At 45.6% G+C, this 7,468-nt stretch overlaps 1 pseudogene; it reads left to right on the top strand.

Annotated features, from left to right (window-relative positions):
- Positions 1–7,104: 7,104 nt before the first annotated feature.
- LOC126472180 (5S ribosomal RNA) lies at positions 7,105–7,222 on the top strand (annotated as a pseudogene).
- The last annotated feature ends 246 nt before the right edge of the window (positions 7,223–7,468 follow it).

Raw genomic sequence — 7,468 nt, 5'->3', positions numbered from 1 at the left:
CACGCGTTTTAGCTGACGCAGGCTGGCGTGAGGAGGGAAGAACTATACTAACGTGAGGTCTGGAACATGACAAGGAATGAGAATTCAGAAAGCGGACATAATTAGTTTGATACTTAACTTTAATCCATTAATAATTAACGTCACTCTTGACGGTACATGATTCACAATATTGTCTTTTCAGAATACATTCTTGAAGTAATTATAATAACTGAATATGGCGCCTTGCTAGGTCGTAGCAAATGACGTAGCTGAAGGCTATGCTAAACTGTCGTCTCTGCAAATGAGAGCATATGTAGACAGTGAACCATCGCTAGCAAAGTCGGCTGTACAACTGGGGGCGAGTGCTAGGGAGTCTCTCTAGACTAGACCTGCCGTGTGGCGGCGCTCGGTTTGCAATCACTGATAGTGGCGACACGCGGGTCCGACGTATACTAACGGACCGCAGCCGATTTAAATTCTACCACCTAGCAAGTGTGGTATCTGGCGGTGACACCATACAGTATAGAGATACGACGTCATAAACTTTCATCTACCTGAAATCTAAACTACAGGGCGATATTAGCAAGAGGTACAGGTGAAATATGTGTACAAAATGTGTAAAATGTATTAAATGTACGTAAAATGTATGTGACGTGTGTAAAAAATCTCCTCCTCTACCCCTGGATTGATTTCAACCAAATATGGTAAACAGATCACTTACTATCGGGAAACAAATGCTGTGTGGGTAAGAACCAGCAACCAGTGAGCATGCGATGGAATGCGGGAGGGGGATGGAGGAGGCAGACAGAGAGACAGGGAGGAGGAAACTGACAGAAGAAGGGAAGGGAAGAGGAGGTGGATCGAGAGGCAGGGGAGGAGGAGATAGAGGGGGTGAAGCAGAGATAGAGGGGACAGAAAGAGATGCACGCAGAGGGGGAGAAGGAGGTTGATAGAGGGGTCGGTAGCAGATGGACAGGGCGGAGACAACCAGATGGACAGGGATAGCTGGCTAGGAACATATGGACATAGAGAGGGGCAAGTAGCAGATGCAGATAGAGAGAAGCAGATGGGGATATAGAAAGAGTGGGGAGTAGAGGAGGTGGACAGAGAGAGGGAGAGAAGAAGATGGACAGAGAGGGGGCGGAGGAAATGGACAGAGAGAGCTGGAACGTGATGGATGAATAGAACTGGAATAAATTCATACCTGGGCAATGGTGTCTACACAGCTCCTCTTGAATAACTGAAGACGAAGGCAAGTTAATGAAAATGCCCTTATCCTATTAAAAAAAATTTAGGTTTTTAATTACTTAGGACATAAGTGTATATTTGAAAGAACTAACAACCCACTGAAATTCGTTTATCCTCACACATGTTCTGTGCCAAGGCGAAGACATGAAGGAATTAATAGCTCAAGGAAGCAGCTTAATTATTGATGGTACCAAAGATGAATTATAGTTGTGTAAAGAAATTTACGTGGAACTGCGGAAGTGGCCCCTGATACAATACGTCTGGAGCTATACTTGTATCTGACTAAGACAGGGGCTGTAGGAAATCCAGAGAAGAAGAAATTGGCACAGTTAGTAATTAGGTGCTATTGGTCGAGGTTGGAAATTATGGTGAACGATTAAGTATGAAACATAGGAAGGATGTCAATAAAAACATCAATCTGATATTTATATCAGCAGAAGGAACAGGCCATGGAGAAGTGTGGCAAGGCAACGGGGAACAGTGAATTTCGCAATGGAAGCAGTGGAAAAATTGCAGAAACAGAAAAACATTGGTAGCTTTGGAGGGAGGGGACCAGAAAGCGAGGTCACTGGTCCTACTAGATTAGGGAATGATGGGAAAGGAAGTCGTCTGTGTCCTTTAGAGGAAACCATGTAGGCATTTGCCAGAAGTGATTTAGGGAAATCAGGGAAAACCAAAATCAGGATGGCCGGATGCAAGTTTGAATCCTCGTCCTCCGGAATTAGAGTCCATTGAGCTAACCAATCCGCATCCTTGCTCGGTGGGAAAAAATTATGATATCTGATATCGATTATCGAGAGTTTCGGGTATTGTGTGGCCATGAAAAGTCAGCAAAGAAAATGAAGAGGTGATGGTTGTATGACTCACGTCAAAACGTTGACAACTTTTAGGAACAAAGTGGTACTCTCCCGATTTTGTCAGCACACTGGATTCGCATTCGGGATAACGACGGTTAAGATCCTCGTCGTACTTCCAGATTCAGGGTTTCTGTGATTTACTTACGTTGCTGCAGGCAAATGCCGGGATGGTTCCTTTGAAGAAGCACAGCCGATATCCTTCCCCAGCCTTGAAACCTTCTGAGCGTATGCCATGTCTAATGACCTCGATGGCGATAGGTTGTTGTACTCTAATCTTCCTTACTCCCTTCCCTATTTTGTTAAAGCACTTTCACATCTTCTAAAGTATTTGAAAAGTTACTCATCCATATCCCATTTATCGAGTTTTGATTTACACATACACGTCTTCCCTTCAAAAGTTATGTAGAAAATTTAATTTGTGTATTTGGTCTGTAATATAACGTATCGATGCCACCCTACGACGTATCAAGGTTCGTAATGGAATAGCAAATTTCCATTAAATGCCGACAGCAGTCGTGCGGCATCCGTTGGACCCAACGGAGCACACCTTCTGAGTCACGCCTCCAGCAGCTCTGGACTACGAGTGTCCTCCGCTATCCAATATAGGATGGCCGGCGGCAGTCTGTCACCCCACTTGAGCTTGGGGCCACTACGTTACGACACATTCGTTCGTGCTTCTTCCTTGGACTCTATTTCTTGTTGCATTATTTCTAACGATTATTCGTATGTTTGGAGTAATTCAAGTTTCCTTTCTTACTTGTTCGCTAACCATTTCTGCTCTTACCCAGCTTTCCTATGATAACACTTTCACCACCAGTCTATAGTCATATCAATGTGTACGAAGTTGTGCACACCATAATAGAAAACTACAAAGATGTTTGTGAGACTAACGTTACTTAATTTGGGCTAAAAATATTTAATATGCCTAGAGTCTCTTAAGACAGTAAAAGAGCGCTCTCACCACATATGGAAGGACTTTCTTCTCCATTTATTTCAAAAAAACAGAAAAAAACCTTTGATTGATAGAGTTGTTGGATGTCCCTCTGCCGACCGGAGTGGCCGTGCGGTTCTAGGCGCTACAGTCTGGAGCCGAGCTACCGCTACGTTCGCAGATTCGAATCCTGCCTCGGGCGTGGATGTGTGTGATGTCCTTAGGTTAGTTAGGTTTAGGTAGTTCTAAGTTCTAGGCGACTGATGACCTCAGAAGTTAAGTCGCATAGTGCTCAGAGCCGTTTTTGATGTCCCTCTCAGGGATGTCGAGTCGAATTCTACAGGGTGAGTCACCTAACATTACCGCTGGATATATTTCGTAAACCACATCAAATACTGACGAATCGATTCCACAGACCGAACGTGAGGAGAGGGGCTAGTGTAATTGTTTAATACAAACCATACAAAAATGCACGGAAGTATGTTCTTTAACACAAACCTACGTTTTTTAAATGGAACCCCGCCAGTTTTGTTAGCCCATCTGAACATATAAACAAATACGTAATCAGTGCCGTTTGTTACATTGTAAAATGTTAATTACATCCGGAGATATTGTAACCTGAAGTTGACGCTTGAGTATCACTCCTCCGCTGTTCGATCGTGTGTATCGGAGACCACCGAATTACGTAGGGATCCAAAGGGAACGATGATGGACCTTAGGTACAGAAGAGACTGGAACAGCACGTTACGTCCACATGCTAACACCTTTTTATTGGTCTTTTTCACTGACGCACATGTACATTACCATGAGGGGTGAAGTACACGTACACACGTGGTTTCCGTTTTCAATTACGGAGTGGAATAGAGTGTGTCCCGACATGTCAGGCCAATAGATGTTCAATGTGGTGGCCATCATTTGCTGCACACAATTGCAATCTCTGGCGTAATGAATTTCGTACACGCCGCAGTACATCTGGTGTAATGTCGCCGCAAGCTGCCACAATACGTTGTTTCATATCCTCTGGGGTTGTAGGCACATCACGGTACACATTCTCCTTTAACGTACCCCACAGAAAGAAGTCCAGAGGTGTAAGATCAGGAGAACGGGCTGGCCAATTCATGCGTCCTCCACGTCCTATGAAACGCCCGTCGAACATCATGTCAAGGGTCAGCCTAGTGTTAATTGCGGAATGTGCAGATGCATCATCATGCTGATTCCAGAAAAAAAATGGCTCTGAGCACTATGGGACTTAACATATTAGGTCATCAGTCTCCTACAACTTAGAACTACTTAAACCTAATTAACCTAAGGACATCACACACATCCATGCCCGAGGCAGGATTCGAACCTGCGACCGTAGCAGTCCCGCGGTTCCGGACTGCAGCACCTAGAACCGCAAGACCACCGCGGCCGGCCCAGTGGGACATTTTCGAGCAACGTTGGCAGATCATTCTGTAGAAACGCGATGTATGTTGCAGCTATTTGGGCCCCTGCAATGAAGTGAGGACCAATGAGGTGGTCGCCAATGATTCCGCACCATACACATACAGTCCACGGTCGCTGTCGCTCTACCTGTCTGAGCCAGCGAGGATTGTCCACTGACCAGTAATGCATGTTCCGTAGATTCACTGCCCCGTGGTTTGTGAAACCTGCTTCATCGGTAAACAGGTAGAACTGCAACGCATTCTCTGTTTGTGCCCATTGACAGAATTGCACTCGATGATTAAAGTCATCACCATGTAATTGCTGATGTAGCGACACATGAAACGGGTGAATGCGGTGACGATGCAGTATGCGCATGACACTACTTTGACTCAGTCCACCGGCTCTCGCAGCGTCCCGTGTACTCATGTGTGGGTTCATGGCAACAGCAGCTAACACACCAACTGCACCCGCTTCTCCTGTGACGGGCCTGTTACGGACCCGTTTGCGTGCTACGACCAAACCTGTTGCATACAGTTGGCGGTAGATGTTTTGTAATGTGCGGCACGTTGGGTACTCTCTGTCCGGGTATCGTTCTGCATACACCCTGCAGGCTTCAGCTGCATTTCGTCAACACTCGCCATAGATGAGTATCATCTCCGCCTTTTCAGAGTTCGAATACACCATGGTCACAGTTCCTACAACACTACACTATCAGAGACGTCCGGTAATACGGTGAACTACAGTTGGTTTGCGTGCGGAGACGAATGCAGAATAACAATAGCAGCAAGCGCTACATGCGGACACTTGCGACAGCTAGACCAAACCACAACAGTGCACTACAGTCACACTCGTAAACACGGTCGTCATCGTAAACATGTCCCTGCAGATGCTGCTCGCCGACCGTGGCCCGTGTTTGTTACAACACGCAACTGAACGTCGGAGGTTTCAAGCGTCAACTTTAGGTTACAATGTCTCCGGATGTAATTAACATTTTACAATGCAACAAGCGGCACTAATTACGTATTTGTTTATATGTTCAGATGTGCTAACAAAACTAAGGGGGTTCCATTTAAAAAAACGTAGGTTTGTGTTAAAAAACATACTTCCGTGCATTTTTGTATGGTTTGTATTAAACAATTACACTATCCCCTCTCCTCACGTTCGGTCTGTGGAATCGGTTCGCCAGTATTTGATGTGGTTTACGAAATATATCCAGCGGTAACGTTAGGTGACTCAACCTGTATACAATTGGCGCTTTTTCGGGTCGAAATCTCAAACTGGCTGGAGGACCCTGCCCACAGTGTTCCAAACGCTCTGTTTTGTGGACAGATCTGGTGATGTTACTGACCACGGTAGGTTTTGGCAGTCACGAAGAAAGGCAGTAAAAACTCTCTCTGTGTGTGTGTGCGGGCATTATCTTCCTGAAAAGTAAACCCAGGATAGTTTGCCATGAAGGGCAAAAAAGTGGGGCATACAATATCGTCGAGGTAACGATGTGCTGCGAGGGTGCCGTGGATGACAACCAAAGGGGTCCTGCTATGAAAAGAAATGGCATCCCGGACCATCACTCCTGGTCGTCGTGCCGTATGGCGGTCGACAGTCGGACAGGTATCCCACTGCTATCCGGGGCGTCTCCAGGGGCCCTATTCTGTATCGTTCATATCGATCAGTGTAGTTTGTTCGTTTCGGTAGTGACGTCATTTTCGGTTCTTTATCGAAATATCCTATTCAGTAAGCTTCTGAGACCTGTTACGGAATGGTCCTCCCACCGATTTTACGACAATTGTACCGAGAGGTTTTAGATTTCAGTGTGGCCCTGTCGATTGGTGAGCTGTGATTTACACTTATAATTTGTTATTTTACACCTATTTATCGGTTTTAGCTTCGGATTTAGTGATTGTGTTACTAAATTATCACCAGAGGACGCATCCGGTTGGAAAGTGAGTTGAAAATAAACTGTTTTCCTTTGTTAGAAATTTGGTTGGGTTAGGTTGTTACTGTGAATGATTACATCCAAAAAGAAAACGTTTTCGGTCAATATTCTCTCAAAATATGTGTTACTTTAATGCAAATAATAGTTTAAAGATCATTAAATAGCAAGGCATCAGCTCTGCTTACGTATATTACATGAGTGTGAACTGACGTTACTAGTGCCTTTGTGTACGTTTTCCCACAAATGGTTTAGTTTGTAATTATCGAAACGTGTTTACAACTTTCAAGTAACAATGGAAAGCAATTATGTGAAGCCTGATATTAGAAACCTTCCAAACTATTACGCATTTATGACTTAACGCAGCATCGTTTGGCTACGAAGTCGGCCTACGTTTCCTCCGCAATAGTACAAGAATGCAGCAACGCATAGCTGTTATTTAGCGTAGCCGAGGGGAGCCGGCACGGTAGCTCAGCACGTTCGGTCAGAGAGCCGGTTGGCCTCTGTAATTAAAAAAATAAATAAATAAATAAAAATAAACTGAGTGGAAGGATCAACTACCGAACTTGAACAGGATGTCTTGCGACGTCTGCAACGACCAAACACAACGATCAATAACGAACAGAAAAGGGGGGGGGGGGGGGAATAAGCGCTCGGGATTGCTGCGCGTAGGGACATGGGTTCGCGCACGGATAGATTCAAAAATCTTTTTTTCCCTCTTCATATATGCAACAGGCAACGGCCTTGCCGCAGTGGATACACCGGTTCCCGTCAGATCACCGAAGTTAAGCGCTGTCCGGTGTGGCCGGCACTTGGATGGGTGACCATCCGGGCCGTCACGCGCTGTTGCCATTTTTCGGGGTGCACTCAGCCTCGTGATGCCCATTGAGGAGCTACTCGAGCGAATAGTAGCGGCTCCGGTCAAAGAAAACCATCATAACGACTGTGAGAGCGGTGTGCTGACCACACGCCCGTCCTATCCGCATCCGCAGATGAGGACGACAAGGCAGTCGGATGGTCCCGATGGCCCATTTGTGGCCCGACGACGGAGTGAGTGCATATATGCAACACGTTCTGAGACATTGTTATACGTGTAAG

The sequence above is a fragment of the Schistocerca serialis genome, chromosome 3, assembly GCF_023864345.2.
Source record: "Schistocerca serialis cubense isolate TAMUIC-IGC-003099 chromosome 3, iqSchSeri2.2, whole genome shotgun sequence".
Classification (NCBI taxonomy): Eukaryota; Metazoa; Arthropoda; class Insecta; order Orthoptera; family Acrididae; genus Schistocerca; species Schistocerca serialis.
This window is presented reverse-complemented; position numbering and strand designations above follow the sequence as displayed.